General features: G+C 35.0%; 1 protein-coding gene across 1 annotated transcript in view; it reads right to left on the bottom strand.

Moving 5' to 3' along the window:
* Set1 (SET domain containing 1) overlaps positions 1-17,645 on the bottom strand; it is a 318,942-nt gene that overhangs the window by 103,257 nt on the left and 198,040 nt on the right. The window lies entirely within an intron of this gene.

Raw genomic sequence — 17,645 nt, 5'->3', positions numbered from 1 at the left:
TGATGTTTCTCTTTTTTGTTGATTATAGTGCAAATAAATCTGCATTCAATTTAACATAATTTAAGATACATTTTATTACATAAATAAAATCTAATTTGTTTCATTTTATTTTTCTTTAATTGACATAAGTAAATGCCACATAAGATGACTTATTAAAAAATTGGGTTAGACTTGTCCAAGGCTTCATGAATGAGGTTTCTGCCTAACATTTGTGATGTTTTGAAAGATAAACTCTTTGATCAATGACACTGATAAATAGAGAACTTAAAGCATTATAAAACTATTTTACTGTAACAATAAAAAAAAAAAAAAAAATCACACCTTTCAATATATTCAAAAAATATATTTTAATTAGCCAAAGAGCACTTCACATCACACGAGATTAAAGAACAGTATTTTAAAAGAAAATGCATTTCCAGAAAACTATGTATAAATTAGCTTCCTAGTCATTTTCTCTATTAGGGAGAAATTTTTTTTTTTTTTATATTTATATTTTTTAAAAATGGTATCAGTGAATTTTTATATTATCTTACTTTGTAAGATTTGTATTCTGTGCAAGTTTGTTGTACAATAAAATAATTCTAAAAAAAATCAGCTAACATATTTTATTTCCATATATGGAGTAAGCGAAGCCGTTTTAGTCCTATCTAACTTTTGAAGCCTGAGTGGGCAGTTCATTCTCCAATGGTAGCCGATCAGAGATAGCTGGCCAAAGGCTATCATGAATACCACCATCTTGTGGTTCCTAGCCCTAACACAATATTTTTAACATCTGAAAACAGTGTGGATTTGATGGTCGATTTTCTTGAATTTACGGGACAAAAAACCCGAGTTTCCAGGAGAAAAAAATCCACTTACCCATGCCAGAAATAACTAACTCGGGAACCGGTTGAAAAAATGCTTAGAAAATGTTCCTCTAGTTACCGATTAGATTGGAACCAATCTAGTCGCCAACTTACTAATAACTGAATTTTTACAGTTTTCCTTCATGTGGTCAAGCACAGTGGAGTGCAAACGCCACTTCCACTGAGCTACAAACTGTAAAAATTCAATTACTAGTAAGATTCTAGTTTCTAACTCTTATAATTTTAGGACGATCACTAAATGTAAATGTTACTCTATATAGTAACATTTACATTTTTAAATATTTGTTGGCACTCATCATCTTCCACATTTTATTAAAACAGGTTGAATTGGTTAAGCGATTTTAAGATGTATCTCATTATTATTATCATCATCATGGAGTCCTTAGACTCATCACGGGTTGCCCTAAACTTCATGCCAAGCACTATCCAACATTCGTGCAGTATCTATCATACTTCATTTTCAACTTATTCACAATCATGGCACCCACAACATGCTGGCAACCTATTCCACTCATTCATCACTCTCCAAGTAAAAAATCTAGCACTGACAATCCTGTTAACTACATGCTTACTCACTCTCCAAGGATAGCCCCTAGTTCTCCCACTACCAGTAATTTGTATGTCTCAATCATATCACCCCCTTTTCCACCTGTCAACAAATTTCTGTAACCCACAAATGTTCAACCTGTCCTCGTAAGGTTCATTCTGTAAACCTGCCATCATTTTGGTTCATCTCTGAATCCTGTCCACCTCCTCCCCCATTCTCAAGAAACTCTGACAACTAGACCTGCATGTGGCAGTAAAGATGGGGTCTTATCAAGGCTTGATAAAGAAAAACAATAATCTGATTGTCTCTGTTCATCAAAGTATTCTTCAGTAATCAAGTGGTCTGATAAGCTGCTTTAGTCACTTTTGCTATGTGCCTTAAACTTTAACTCCCTATCCACTAACACTCTGAAGTCTATGACTTCGTCAATTTATTGGAGAAAAGTTCCATCAATGTGGTGCACAGCTGGTAATCTTATCACTCCAAAATGCATGATCTTACAATTTGCCAAGTTAAACTGACATAGATTCTCCTTTATCAAGACTGCCAGTCGATCCAAATGGTCCTGCAAAATTTTAACATCATCTTTATTAATTATTGCACTATCCAATGTTGCATCATTGGCAAAAAACTGAATAGTTCCTCTCAAATCCTTTCTTATATAGTTAATGTATAAATCAAATAGTAGTGGCCCAAGAATAGAGCCATGTGGCATGCTGCTAGTCACAGGCCTTCTACTTTACTCTTGAATAAACTATTGTCTGTTCTCTCTTCATCAACCATCCTCTTTATATCCATCCCCATGCAGAATCCAGTGAAAAGATTTTGCACTCTCACCTACTCTCTTTGATTGCAGTTTATCATCCATCATCAAAAGTAACCCCCCCCCCCCACCACCACCACTGTTTTCTCTCTATCCTGCCTGAACATGCTATATCCTTCATATTTTATTCCACTAACTGAAAGAGTTTGAGAACAGGAATCAAACACCTTGGAGATGCAGTGGCAAGCCTTGAAGAAAGCCCTGATTGATACAGCTAGAGAGGCATGTGGTGAAGTTGTCTGCAAGGATAGAAAAATTAGAACTCCATGGTGGACACAGGAAGTTAAACAGGCAGTGAAGGAAAAGAAGAAAGCATATCAGAAGTTACTGGCAAATAAGTCAGCTTGTGCTCTTAGAGAATACAGACACAAATGCAAGAATGCTAAACACTGTGTAAAACTAGCTAAACAAAAGTCATGGGAGGCCTTTGGCAAGAATGTAGAAAATAAATATCAAGAAGGTGGCAAAATATTCTGGAGGTTGTTGAAGAAACTTAGGAATGGAGGAAAGAGTCCTGTAAAAGGAGAGTTAGAGATGATAAAGGTGACATGAAAATGGGAGAAAAAGATATCCTTGAAGTATAGAGTAATTACTTTGAAAAACTGCTAAATGAAACAAGCGGTGATGACAGCACAGTGGTAAAAAACACTGATCAGGCATGCAGTCAGGAATACATATCCATACTTGAAGTAGAAAAAGCCATCAAAGGCTTGAAATGTGGAAAGGCAGCAGGAGTAGATGATATTTGACCAGAAATGCTGAAGTATGGTGGTATAAGAGTCTTACAGTGGCTGCACTGCATAATTCAGAAAGCCTGGACAGAGGGACGAATTCCCAATGATTGGAGTAGAGCTCTCATAGTACCCATATATAAAAAGGGAAATAAAACTGCATGTGAGAATTCCAGATGTATTTCCCTACTGAGCATTCCTGGCAAGATCTATGCAAGTATACTTGAGAAAAATTGTGGAAGAAAAGCTTGGCAAAGAACAAGCTGGATTCAGGCCAAATCCAGCTTGTTCTTTGGAAAAGGCACATGACAAGGTGCCAAGAGAGAAGCTATTCAATATGCTACAGTTATATGGTGTTAATGGGGCATTATATCAAGCAATACTTAGTCTTTATTTGAGTTGTAAGTCAGCAGTTAGAATTGAAGGAAGTACAGGAAGATGGTTTACTGTTAAATCTGGTGTGAGACAAGGATGCACATTATCCCCTCTGTTATTCATTATCTATATGGATCACATTATGAAGGAAAGTGGTATTAAACATATCAAATTTGGAGATGTTAATGTCAGCTCTTTGCTTTATGCGGATGATGTTATACTTCTAAATAAATCCGCTACAAGTCTGCAAGATTCTTTGACTAAATTGAATAACTCTTGTAATAGACATGGTATGAAGGTCAGCAATAAAAAGACAATGAAAATAGGCAGAATCACTGAAAATGTCAACTGTGTTGTGAATGGAGAAGATGGTAAATTAAATATAGAAATAGACAACAGAATCAACAAAGCTAGTATGGTGGGAAGTCAATTGAATAAATTCATACGGAATAAGAGAGAAATTAGTCGGAACACTAAATTAGCTGTATACAAGACAATGTTCAAAATGTAAAACACTTGACCAAAGACTAGAGACTGCAGATATGAGAATCCTGAGAAAGATTATAGGCATGAACAGATGGCATCAATGGCAATATCATATTAAAAACGAGGATATTAGGAAAGACATTGACATTGTCAGCATCCAGGAATGCGTTAGCAGAGCTAATCTCAGGTGGTATGGTTACGTAAACAGAATGGGTGAAGTAAGATTAGCAAAACAAGTGTTCTCTGCCAGGTTGGCAGCAAAACGACCCAGAGGAAGACCAAGATATAGGTGGATTGATACAGTACAAAGTGCCTTAGACGACAGAAATATAAGATCTGATGATGAGTATTGACAAGTAACAGACTGATTTGAAGGAAAATTGTAGATAGGAAGTTAGTAATGATGTAATTTTTTTCATATAGTACTATCATATCTTGTACACCCCTTGAGGGTACAAGGCAGGAATTTGATGATGATGAACTATATCATTATCTCTCAGCTGTCTCAATAATGCCAATAACCTTTGCCTAGGATGAACTAATCAAAAAAAACTTCTTCCTCTTGTTCCGAATGCTCCTGGCAGTAATGTACATAAAGTGCAAAAAACCCTTAAGTCCCATTTGTTCTCCTGATGCTTTATACTAAATGCCCTATTCTGGTTTGTCATGAATTTTAATGTGATTTTAATTCACAACACAAAACACAAATAAGCAAAAGGATATATTTATTTACTTAGTTGCTGATATTTCACTGGTTTTCTAATCAGCATCTTCAGAGCACAAATAAGTACTCATATAAGGATAGTTGACATCTCAATGGATTTGGTATTCTTACACTCAACCATCTCACTGGCATCTGTGTACCTGCTCAACAGCTTCCCTCCCTAAAACCTCTAGTTTCCCTGATTCTGCATATTCAGTTTCACTTCAATGAAAAACACATTCTGAAGCCTCTGAACACCAAATCCATTGAGATGTCAACTATCCTTATATGAGTACTTTGGTCTGTCAAACTCACTCCACAGAGCCACAAATTCCACATCATTCTTCCTGCAAAACCTATGCATTGACTCATTTGTTATTATGGCCTTCCTTCTCAGCTCAACTGCAGCAACAGACCCACTAACTTAACTCTCTCATTCTTTTCTTTTGTAACTTTCAGTGGCTCTTTCATGTCCTCCCTTTTATACTTGCAATGAGGATTAAAAATTTTTTTTCTTCTTTCTGCCATTGTTTATCAGTTGATTTATCAATGAAAATTCCATCCAAACAAACTAAGTAACTGTTTATTCCATAAATCAGACAAGTGGTATGCATAAGATTGGGAAAAGAAAGTTTTCAATTTTTGACTAGGATTTCCACATAAGCTGCATTACTGGATATCATAATTAATATTGTGTTTACAAGTTTGCAATATATATAAAAGTTCTGTTCGTAAAATAAATCTGATAATTTCAAGATTTATTGGACTGTTTCAGACAGAAGATGACGAGGAAAGATGTGCAGAAAGGCTTAAGTGTTGATGAGCGAGTTTGATTTTTTTTTTTAAAATCAGATTTTAATTCACAACACAAAACACAAATAAGCAAAAGGATATATTTATTTACTTAGTTGCTGATATTTCACTGGTTTTCTAGTCATCATCTTCAGAGCACAAAACAGAAGATGCAGAGTAAGAAACTTCTGAAATATCAGAAACTAAGTAACAAATATATTATTTATTTTCTCATTAATGCCCAGTGTTATGAATTAAACCATGATTAAAAATATAACTAGAGGAAAGTTTAACATTCAGTACACTACAATAAAATTTATAATGTACTGGTCTTTTCCTGTAGCCTAAACCAAATATAATTATCTCCAGTTATCTCTTATGTTATTATTTTCTTCATGGATTCTAGTGAATGTTACAGAAGTGGTTCTTGACACCATTTGTCCATTTATGTATTTTGCAATAGAATTGTTTATACAGGTTGCAAAAAGGAACGTTACATTTAAAGATATTTTAAATCTTTGTTGAAAGATCTGTTTTCAGAGTTTCAACAAGTGAATTAATAACTGCTATGTAGATATAGAATTATCACCACTCACACTGGTTTTATCTGACTGTTTATATATTAAGATATTATCCAATTTGAAATTTTCTGATCATGTTTAACTATACCAATTAATAAATAAAATTACTGAATTGTAAAATTAGTAGAGCTAAAAAAACATAGTAATTTGAAATATTACATTTTTTGGCAAGTTACTGTTGTTGTTAACTCTGTACAAGCAATGAAATTATTGCAAACAATCATACAAAAAAAGTTTTGCGGCAGCGTTTATGGTAATATCATTGATTAATCACAACTGAACTAGAAATTTTTATATAATGAAACCTGTGGTGAATTCATCACTAAAAACACACGTACTAATCATAGTGATAAGTTTAATACATAAACATTTCATCCCAAGTACAGTAATTCAAACAATACTAAGAATAACATACAGTTAGGGCGCATGATTACAATGGAATCTCAATATGTGTGCAGTAACGTGTTATAGAAGTAAATTAAAATATAACTGAACAAAAAAAAAAAAAAAAATAAAATAACAGAAGATGCAGAGTAAGAAACTTGTGAAATATCAGCAACTAAGTAAACAAATATATTATTTCTTTTTTCATTAGTAAATAAATAAATATATTATTTTCATCTTCTTGGGATGAAATATTTACGTATTAAAACTTATCACTATGGTTAGTACGCGTGTTTTTAGTGATGAACTAGAAGTTGTTTTAGTATGTACAGGATGTTTCAGAATTAGCTATCTATTTCAGTGAAATGGACAAATTTTTTAAAAACTCACGTTTATTGATGTTTAATGTGTTATAAATGTAAAAATTTTTAAATTATTTCATAATTTTATTTTCATTTCCATCCAGAACCCTAACAACATATCCAAGACAACAGTTCATAGAATCTTGTGTTAGACACTGATTAAAAAGGCTTATTACATTCAGGTACTGCATGCCCTAAATGAAGAGGATTATCCAAATCGAGTAGCAAGGTGTGCAGAATTTCTAGATCAGATTGAAAACTGAGGTTTATTGGATAACATCTTATTCAGTGTCGACTGACTTTCCACACATGTGGTAAAGTCAGTCGACACAATTGTCGTATCTGGTCCGATGAAAAACCATCTGAAGTCATAGAATGGCAAAGAGACTCTTCAAAAGTTAACGTGTGGCTTGGAATGACTAAATCCAAAATTTATGGTCCATTTTTTTTTTTGGGAAGCATCTGTAACAGGTACCATCTACCTTGAAATGCTTCAGCAGTTTCTTGAACCACAGCTTCTCAATGATGGCATTCTTTATAATGTTGTTTCAACAAGATGGAGCAACAGATGCTTTCCGAACTGGTGGATTGGATGTGGAGAACCTCAACCTCTGCATTCTCCAGATTTGACACCCCTGGATTTCTTTGCATGGGATTTCATGAAAACAAAGGCTTATTGCCAAAAGATCATTAGTTTAGCTGAACTTAAAGAACGCATTCAGCTGGCAGTGGACATAACTCCTGAAATGATTCAAAATGTGTTTCACAATGCTAAGGATAAATGTCAAATTTGCAAAGATACAGACAGAGCATGTGTTGAAAGTTCTCAATAAAGATTTGACTTATGATTTATAAATATCTGTTTTGGTATCACAATTAAGTAATAAACATGAAATTATGTCAGTTTTTAATAGATTTGCCCGATTTCTTAGAAATAGGCAGCTAATTCTGCGACACCCTGTATAATGCAGACATTCTTGCAGTGTCAAATTTTGTCATTAGAATGGTCTAACTGAAATAACCAACTTCAACAGTAATTTTAAATACCAAATTTCATAAATTTCCATCTAGCCACATAGGAAAAATTATCACTGAATCATTCTGCCAATAGAGATGGCTGGAACTCAGTGGCATACAAAAGCTCAAGATAGGAATGAATAGAGGGCTTTGTCCAGCAGTGGACAGAAAACAGCTGTTACTGATGATGAAGATGAATTTTCTTACTCCTTCAACAAAATGTATAGTAAATTTCATTAAATTCCATTCAGCCAGTTCAGAATTAATATATTGATGTATTTTTTTCAAAGAATGATTCAATTGAACCACACCCAAGTTTCTATTTGGGCATTCTAATATGTGCATACCAATTGTTGAAATTCATTAACTTTCATTCAGTCAGAGTGGAGTTATTGCAATATGCAATTTCAACATATCCATCATTGCCTTAGAAATAGTTAGAATGACTTGACACATTTTTGTAAAATTTTAAAATACCTAAATTCAACTAAAAATCTATCTAGCCAAAGTTCTAAAACAACTTGTGTACTGATGGACATACAAAACTAATCTAATAGGTGCTTACACATTTCATCAGATGCACCTAAAACAACCAAATTTAAAAAAAAAAAAAAATCTATGAAGGGAAGGATGCATTGATAAATATTATAAACATATTTACAGATCTACTTTAAAATGAGTTTCCCTTTTAGATGATCCAACTTTTGAATTATTATTTTGCATTGTATTTGTATAAACAGCAGAATTAGATAATTTCTTAGAATGACCTGTGAATTCTACATATACTTTATTATGTGCCATGAATTGGAAATGATGGGTTAATTCAGATTCAAATCAATAAACTACGAGTAGTTAGCTATTTATTATAAGAAAGATGATGATAATTATGACAATTCAATTTTTGACAATATACAAAAAATATGCATAAACATAAATGTACTAAAACTTTTTTTTTTTTTTTTTTTTTTTTTTTTTTAAATCTAACCCATGCAAGGGGTTATAGATCTATAGCACATTAGTGTATGCTGGTAGGCATTTGGAAATCTTTCTCTAGGAAGTTTTCAAGTCATTTCAGGTCTTCAATAAGTAAGGAGTTAGTCTCACAGTGGGTAATGAACTTCTCTCCCATCTAGAAATGTTCATAAATATCCACACCCAAGTCAGTGCAACAGTAGAAACTCCATTGCAGCAGGTGGTAAGAATTATATCACATTGCATTACTTAATGCATGTGCCATGAGAGCACAGGCACTATTGTGTGCATGATGTCTATTTTTGTACCTAGGGTGATTCAAGCATAGGGCTCACTTTAGTAAGTACAAGAGTGGCAAATCCAAGGTATGATGCTGGACCATGCTTTATTTCATGCAATATCACTTATATTATATGTGGACTGGTCCCTACTCTTTCTTTCTTATTTTCTTCTTGCTCTCCCAATGCTATAAGAGTATTCAAGGGCTAGAGTTGAATCTTTCCTATTTTGTTATATTTTTTTACCTCATGTGGTGGGAGTCTGCCTCTTCTCCAGGTATTTGTCTTACCTAGTTGACTGAATTCCAAGATCCCTGGTCAACAAGAGAGGTTTGACCAAATTACCCCCCCCCTCCCAAAGGAGTTGATAAGAATGGAAGATGGGAGCAGCCAGGGCTAATATGGGCATATCATCTAAAATGTGATAGTTACTTTTTGGACTAATGATAGAATTTACTTAAGCCCAAATGGGAGGTTTTTCCTGGATAGTACATCAGTGAAAAACCCCATGATAAGAAAATTAAATATCTGTACTTTCGTCAAACTTCGAAAGGAGAAGAAAAAGAATAGCTATGTAAAACACTGGCAAAAATAAATTAGGATATTCTTGGACTTTCCGAAGCAAGAATAGAAGAAAAATTACTGAAACAAGCAATTATGTTTTATCTACCACAATGGTCAAGGATTTGGAATTAGGGTCCATAAAAGATGGGAAAAAATAACATTCTTGAATTTAAACCAATCTACCACAGAATTACAACTCTAAGATTGAAAATCAATAAGTGGTATGATTTAAGTATAATACAAATATATGCACCCACCTTCAGTCATTCAGATGAATGAAATTAACTTTCTATGAGGATCTCTCATGTGGCGTTTGCACACCACATGAAGACTTCTTGGTTTCGAATCTAGTCGGCGACTAGAAGAAATTTTCCTAAGCCTTTTTTCAACCGGTTCCCGAGTTAGTCGATCTCTGGCACAAGCAAGCAGGCTTTTTCTCCTGTAAATTCAAGGAAATCGACTGCAGAACCCACATTATTTCAGACATTAAAAATAAGAGTGCTAGGGTTAGGGTCCACGAGATGGAGGCACTTGTTGAACCATCTCTCTTCACTGCATGTCGCTTAATTAGTGATAGCCTTAGGCCAGCTATCTCTGATTGGGTACCAATGGAGATTGAACTGCCCACTCAGTCTCCAAAAGTTAGATAGGGCTAAAAACGGCCTCACCTACTCCCTATATACAGGAATAAAAACGCATTAGCTGATTTTTTTATGAGGATCTCTCTAACACTCAAAGATAGTACATGTCATTTCAACATTGTAATGGGTGACTATCTGTAAAGCAGGCAAGAAACAACAAGGAGAAAGTGCTTGAGGTGTGCAAGGTATGGGCCAAAGAAATGAGAGATAATAGACTCGTTCAATTTGCAGAATGTGAGGAATAGTATATAGGAAATACTTTCTTTAAAAAGCCAACTAAAATAGACCTAGAGATCACCAAATGTGGAAGTTTTTAATATAACTGATTATATTATGGTATTTTCAACATGGAAATACTAAAAAGTGTATCTATTATCTACCAGTTTAATAATGATAGTGATCATATGCTAGTGAGAGCAAAGATAAAAATAAATATCAAGAAAGAGAGAGAGATATTGAAAGGAAAAACTGAAGGGAAAAAACCCAGTAGAAGGTGAAGATATAATAAATGAAAGAAAAATTTGAGGGAATAATGGAAGGAAAGTTAAAGGAAAAAAGTATGAATGAATCAGGCTTATCTGATAGAAGGGAGGAAATAGTTTCAACGATAATAGAAGTTACTAAAAGTTTAAGAAAATCATTACCAGCAAATAGAACTTCTAGAGAAAAACTTACTTTATGGGCACTTAATCTAATTTAAAAAAAAAAATGCAATTAAGAAAAAGGAGACAGAAGTAGCAAATAGCTTTTCCATTTTTACAATATAGAATTTGTAAAAATGGAAAAGCTAGAAAAGAAAAAAAATAACACCAGAAAATGTAATTTAAGAACAATTCAGAATATAACAGAAAACAAAAAATCTCTGAAAAATGATCAAAGAAAGGTTGCATGGAAAGAAAAAATGGATTCAGCCTGTATTTTCATCCACTATGATGTGTAGGCTTCCCCCATTGTGGGAGAATTGGGTCCACTTCTCCCATGATGATATGAGAGTGTATACATATTTGTATGAATGAATGTATGAAGGTGAAAGACAATCGCAAACATCTATGCCCACGCCGTGATTCGAACCCACAGCCTTTTGGCTGGAGAGCAGATACACTAACCATTCAGCCAACCAGGCTGGCATTAGCAGTTATTCTAGCCCTTTTTGTTATATGGAATTTTTTTTGTGAAGTTAAAATATCATTGACCATATCTAATATGACCTCATGAAACTTGAACCTCCTGATTTTAAGTGTTCTTCTAATAATGCCATCTTCTCCAAACTTCTATTATTCTTTGCTGACTGGAGGGCTTTCCATAATTCTTCCATCATAGTGGATGGTTATGTAACAGCCTCATCTAAATATAGTAGAAAGATTTTTTATCTCTTTCCTTGCCCTTGTATAGGTCCCTATAAAACTCGCTATATTTTCATTATCTCTTCTATAACGGATTGTACTATTCCTTGCATTATTTTTCAATTTTGGAATTTTAGAACGATAATAGAAGTTACTAAAAGTTTAAGAAAATCATTACCAGCAAATAGAACTTCTAGAGAAAAACTTACTTTATGGGCACTTAATCTAATTTAAAAAAAAAAATGCAATTAAGAAAAAGGAGACAGAAGTAGCAAATAGCTTTTCCATTTTTACAATATAGAATTTGTAAAAATGGAAAAGCTAGAAAAGAAATAAAAAATAACACCAGAAAATGTAATTTAAGAACAATTCAGAATATAACAGAAAACAAAAAATCTCTGAAAAATGATCAAAGAAAGGTTGCATGGAAAGAAAAAATGGATTCTAAAATTCCAAAATTGAAAAATAATGCAAGGAATAGTACAATCCGTTATAGAAGAGATAATGAAAATATAGCGAGTTTTATAGGGACCTATACAAGGGCAAGGAAAGAGATAAAAAATCTTTCTACTATATTTAGATGAGGCTGTTACATAACCATCCACTATGATGGAAGAATTATGGAAAGCCCTCCAGTCAGCAAAGAATAATAGAAGTTTGGAGAAGATGGCATTATTAGAAGAACACTTAAAATCAGGAGGTTCAAGTTTCATGAGGTCATATTAGATATGGTCAATGATATTTTAACTTCACAAAAAAAATTCCATATAACAAAAAGGGCTAGAATAACTGCTAATGCCAGCCTGGTTGGCTGAATGGTTAGTGTATCTGCTCTCCAGCCAAAAGGCTGTGGGTTCGAATCACGGCATGGGCATAGATGTTTGCGATTGTCTTTCACCTTCATACATTCATTCATACAAATATGTATACACTCTCATATCATCATGGGAGAAGTGGACCCAATTCTCCCACAATGGGGGAAGCCTACACATCATAGTGGATGAAAATACAGGCTGATTATCATCATATGTGGAATTATAGGGCTGGTAAGTATGATAAGCTTAGGAGATTGTTTTGATCAGTGACATGGCATGTGTAACTGCAATTATTGGATGTTGATAGTACATGGGAAGTGATTTGAGAGAAGCAATGGCAGACTCAGAAGTAAATCAAGTGGAGCTAAATGGATGAATATAACCATTAATCTGGAGCTACAAAAAAAGAAAAAATTGTGGAGGGAATTCATGGAGAAAGGTGATCAGCAGGCACATGAGCAGTAAAATGCAGGCCAGAAAGGTAACCAACCAGTGTGGTAAAGAAGAGCAAAGTATGAAAGAGAATTAAGAGTGCAAGCCAAAGATAATCCCAAACAGTTATTTTGATATGTTGCAAGAAAAAGGAAGAATGTTTATGGTAGAATGATTTTAACGGTAACAATCAATTGAAATAGTAGAATTACTAAGTGAACACTTTGCAAAAGTATGTTGTCCAGGTGGATATATTGCAGTAATGAGAGAGGCAAAGACATATGGAAACTGAGGTAAATGAAATGGGGGCATAACATATTACAGAGTCTTGATGTGAATACAGCTATAGGATTAGGTGGCGTACCAGCTTGAGTTTTACTTGAAGGTGCTAGGGAACTGTTAGTGCCTTTGACATTGTTTAATCTAAGTCTTAGCTGTGAGTTAGTCCCAATGGAGTGTAAAGAGAAGTAAATAGTTCCATTGCATAAAGCAGACTCCAAGATTGATGTAGCAAATTATCAACCAATCGGCATATCAGGAATTGCTGTCAAAGTACTAGAGAAGTTGGTCGAGGGCAAAATGCAGGCATGGATAGACGGAAATGGGATACTGTATTGAGGTGGTGGTGGTGGGGGGGGGGGGGGACATAGTTTTTCTGAAGGATAGGTTGTGCCAGTAACTTGCTCACATTTTATAATAAGTGACAGCTGAGCTGGATAAAGGTAATGTGTTTACAGTGATACTGCTGGACTTTGCAAAAGCTTTTGACAGGATATCACATGGAATTCTAATCAATCAACTGTAGTACATGAGGATGGATATAGGGTTGGTGAGGTGGATGAGAGAGTGGTTGTTGGAGAGATATCAGAGAGTAGTTTATTCAGGTGTAGAGTCCAGAAGAAGGCCTCTGACTGTTGGCCACAGGAATTCTTCTTGAAACACTGCTGTTTAATTTGTACATTAATGATATAGGAAGGGATCTGAGAGGAATTGTTCAGTTGTTTGCATGATGCAAAATTGGGTAGAGCAATAGTTAATACAGATGTTAAAATTTTGGAAGATGATTTGGATAGATTTGCAATTTGCAGACTGGGCAAAGGAGAATGGATGTCAGTTTAATGTGACAAAGTGCAATGTTAAGCATTTTGGGGTGAAAAGATTATTCATGAAACTGTACTTCAGGAAATTAATGAAGCTAGAGATTTGGGAGTGTTAATGGATAGGGAGTTGAAGTTTAGAGGGAACATAGCAAAAATTACTAAAGTAGATCATCAACTTCAACAACAGCAACATCAAGTGTTAATGTTTTGGCAGATTCAGCAGAAAGCTCTTGATATTAAGCATATAATCAAAACAAAAAAAAAAAAAAAAAGGAATTTGTTCAGAAGTAAATGTATATTCCACATCATTTGGATGGTTGGTGGACCATCAATTTCAATAGGACCAAATGCTCATACTGAACTCCTGTCCAAATGGCAGTTGTGCCTTCTGGTCCTTTGCCAAGGCCATTGGGCACAACATTTTGTCCACCCATGTTTTCTCTGCTATCACATCCAGATGGTACCATAGCTACCTCATCTAAAGACAAGGCCGACTTATTGGCATTACTCTTCTCTTCGAATTCTTGCAATCATGACCAGGGTTAAAGTGCCTCCCACCTTATTGAGAACCACTCACTCCATAACAACCATAGTCTTTCAACAGAATAATCCAAAGAATTCATAATAACCTGAACAAGCACAAAGCATCTGGTTCTGATGGTATCCTGCCTATTATGTTAAAAAACTTGGTGAACTAGAACTAACACCTATCCTGTATCTTGATATTAAGCATATAATCAAAAAAAAAAAAAAAAAAAAAAAAAAAAAAGGAATTTGTTCAGAAGTAAATGTATATTCCACATCATTTGGATGGTTGGTGGACCATCAATTTCAATAGGACCAAATGCTCATACTGAACTCCTGTCCAAATGACAGTTGTGCCTTCTGGTCCTTTGCCAAGGCCATTGGGCACAACATTTTGTCCACCCGTTTTCTCTGCTATCACATCCAGATGGTACCATAGCTACCTCATCTAAAGACAAGGCCGACTTATTGGCATTACTCTTCTCTTCGAATTCTTGCACTCATGACCAGGGTTAAAGTGCCTCCCACCTTATTGAGAAGCACTCACTCCATAACAACCATAGTCTTTCAACAGAATAATCCAACGAATTCATAATAACCTGAACAAGCACAAAGCATCTGGTTCTGATGGTATCCTGCCTATTATGTTAAAAACTTGGTGAACTAGAACTAACACCTATCCTGTATCACCTCTTTAATCTATCCTATTGAATTAACATCTAGCCCATTTCAAAGAAAGAGGAAAAAAGTTAGCCAACTACCATCAAATTGCTCTTACTCTGCTCTCTCTGAAACTATGGAAAAGATCATCAACAGCCAGCTTCTGCACCACCTGGAAAACCATCAACTAGTTAGTGACCACCAATAGGATTCTACCACTATTGATACGCAGCTGATTTTCTTGCCTTCATTCACCCACCTCTAAGACTCAATCCATGAAAAAATTTAGAAAAACACGTGTAATAGCTCTCAATCTTTCAAAAGCATATAATGAGATTTGGCAAAGGGACCTGGTCTGTGGTCTATCTTACACCCTTACATCCAAAGTCTATGGTCTGTCTTACACCCTCTGCAATCAGATTGGCAGCTTTCTAACTGGTGGATCACTATGAGTTATAGTGGATGGTTTCCTCTTCTCAGATATCCCTACCAATGCTGGAGTACCTCAGGGCTCTGTACTCTCACTCACTCTTTTCTGCATGTATGTAAATAACCTGCTTTCACAGACTTCAAATCCTATCCATAGCTTTGCAGATAACAGTACAGTGCATTCTTTCTTTTCATTTGACAAACCTTGTAGTGTCCAATTGTTAGAATCCTCAAGATCTACATGACCTATGTGCTGAACTCTGCACTCCTAGCTATATCTCAATGGGGCAAGGACAATGCCACCAAAACCCAGTCCTATCTGATCTCTCACAAAGAGCTTGCATCCCTTCCCCTAACCTCTGATAATAACCTGATGTAAACATGCTTAGATTTCTCTCCTTAGATTGACCTACACCTCTAAACTTTCCCAACACAAACATATCTTAACTATAGCTTCTGCAGCTGCCAAAAATTTTTTGTGTACTCTTGTGCTCAAGAAGCTACTTCACACCTTTACAGCTGCTAGCTCTATGAAAATCCCAAGTCTATCCAACTATGGAATATTGCTCACATACATGGGATATATGTGAGCAATATTCCTCTCTAAAATTGCTCAATGCTATTCAAAAGAGAGCAATCCAGTTAATTAATAATCCTTTTCTCATAGACATTCAGTTTCTGCTTATATCTGTTCTATAGATACTTCCACAGACATGGCCAATATCATTACTATTATGTGACACCTAGGACTCGTCGCAGGAGGGCGCTCTACTCCACTATATTCAACTTGCCATTTCCCTTATTTAATCTTCTAACTAATCCCACCACAACCATCAACACACACAATACCATTTACTGCCTACTACTACCACCAACAGCAGTATCTTTTCTGTGTAAATTGTGTATCATCTCATGGCCGATTTGCCTGCATGCAGGATGAAAACACTGAACTTCCGTATAAAATTCATTAACTCACCTTCAATAGAAAAATCCCATATAAAGATTCCTCTCAGCAAGATGAAAAAAAATCCCCCCATAATCAATGGTTGCAATAGCATGAAACTTGCCAAACCAACTTCTCTGCCTCCTCTTTTATTCCATCTACTTCTGTTCTGTGGAACAGCATTCCACCATTCTCTGCCTTCCCTAAAGAATACAACTTTCAGTAGTTAAAAAAAAAAAAGCAAACAGATTCCTCCTTTCTTCTTATCCTCTTGCCCACACTCAACAGTAATATGTAGGTCTTATAACCTATCCTGTGTGGGTCAGACATGTATATATTTAAAAATATATATATACTAAGTTAGAGTAATGAATAAAGTTACTATTAAAGTAATGAAGTTTTAAATAAAAAAATAAAGTTAGAATAATGTATACCAGTCTATACATAATTATAAAGTTAGACTGCTGCAGAAATTTAAAAACACATTGCATATTGGAGGATTTGGTTAGTTTGGGTAAGAGTTTAGTGATGCAAAAATAGCTAAGGCCATAATTACTTTATAAATTAACTGGATACATGTGAGTGCATAAAAAACAAGTGTAAAAAGTGTACAAAATCAAGTGTAAAGTAGTTGGTAAAAACAGAAAAACAACCAGGTATTAAAAGCCTATATACAGTGACTACATTCTGCAAGTAAAAATAATATAAACAATATGCAAACAATCTACATATAGCAATAAATACTAATGTTCTGTCAGAATTTAGTGGGTGCTTAATGGTCAAGGCTGGATAACTGGGAGACCTCCACATGGCCTTTTGGGGAATGCAGAGAACCGACCAGGGTTTCTGACCAGATGTCCAATCCTCACCTTCTCGTGGTGGACCCTATTGGGTATCTATCTGGATATTGAATGAATGAAGAAAGTGATGTCACATGAGATGAACATTTTGCAGAGAACAATGTCATGTGTACTAACTGATAACCTGAGGGTGATAAAATTAAAGGCACTTCTCTGGCAGTATGCAAACAACAGAAATATCCTCTTCACAGATGACAAGATTTTCACCATTGAAGAGAGTCGTTTAACTGCCCAAATGATCAGATATATGACCAGGATGATCACATAGCACCGAGGATTCAGAGAGGTCATGACCCTGAATCAGTGATGGATTGGTGAGGGTGAAGTATAAGGGGATATCCAAGTTGCATTTCTGCAAGAAAGGAATTAAATTCTCCGCCAGAGTGTAGTAAGACAATGTACTAGCACTTATGGTA

This window comes from Typopeltis vanoorti, chromosome 16 (genome assembly GCF_054136105.1).
Source record: "Typopeltis vanoorti isolate ZY-2024b chromosome 16, IOZ_Tvanoo_1.0, whole genome shotgun sequence".
Lineage (NCBI taxonomy): Eukaryota > Metazoa > Arthropoda > Arachnida > Uropygi > Thelyphonidae > Typopeltis > Typopeltis vanoorti.
The sequence above is the reverse complement of the archived record's forward strand: the minus strand, read 5'-3'. Positions and strand labels throughout refer to the sequence as shown.